Here is a 443-nt window from a genome sequence, read left to right as displayed (position 1 = left end):
TAAACAAAATCCAGAAGCCCCCGAGCAACTCGCGGAAGACCAACCTGACGTTGCCGACCTCGTCCTGGGCGATGACGGCGAAGAAGAAATGGCCGTGGCCGTGGCTCGGAAGGAGGACGCTGGCAGTCACCACCCTCTGACCTGCTGGCGGCGACGCGGCCTCAGCTTCGAACTCTGGCTCCAGCTTCTCGCAGGCGTCAGCGCACGTCTCGGCTTTCACCGGGCGTCGGCGCGGACTGGCCCGGACGGTGTAACGGGAGGCTGCGGCGGTGACAGGGAGGCATTGGCAGGGACGAGAGAGGAATTCGCCAATGGAATGAGCAGCCTGGCCATGGTCTTTGGTATCTTTGGCACGAAGATTAGTGCAGAGAACGCAAAGCGGATGATCAGTGATACCAACGGAATCACCATCGAGTCAAAGGCTGAGAGCTCGAGACAGTTCA

The 443-nt window shown here is 60.5% G+C and overlaps 1 long non-coding RNA gene across 1 annotated transcript in view; it reads right to left on the bottom strand.

Moving 5' to 3' along the window:
• Positions 1 to 437, bottom strand: part of LOC119594036 — a 914-nt gene extending 477 nt beyond the window's left edge. Inside the window, exon 1 of the long non-coding RNA XR_005230586.1 lies at positions 45 to 437. This is a non-coding gene — a long non-coding RNA (uncharacterized LOC119594036). The remainder of the gene's footprint in view (positions 1 to 44) is intronic.
• Between the last annotated feature and the right edge of the window lie 6 nt (positions 438 to 443).

Source organism: Penaeus monodon, chromosome 33, assembly GCF_015228065.2.
Source record: "Penaeus monodon isolate SGIC_2016 chromosome 33, NSTDA_Pmon_1, whole genome shotgun sequence".
Taxonomy (NCBI): Eukaryota; Metazoa; Arthropoda; class Malacostraca; order Decapoda; family Penaeidae; genus Penaeus; species Penaeus monodon.
The sequence above is the reverse complement of the archived record's forward strand: the minus strand, read 5'-3'. Positions and strand labels throughout refer to the sequence as shown.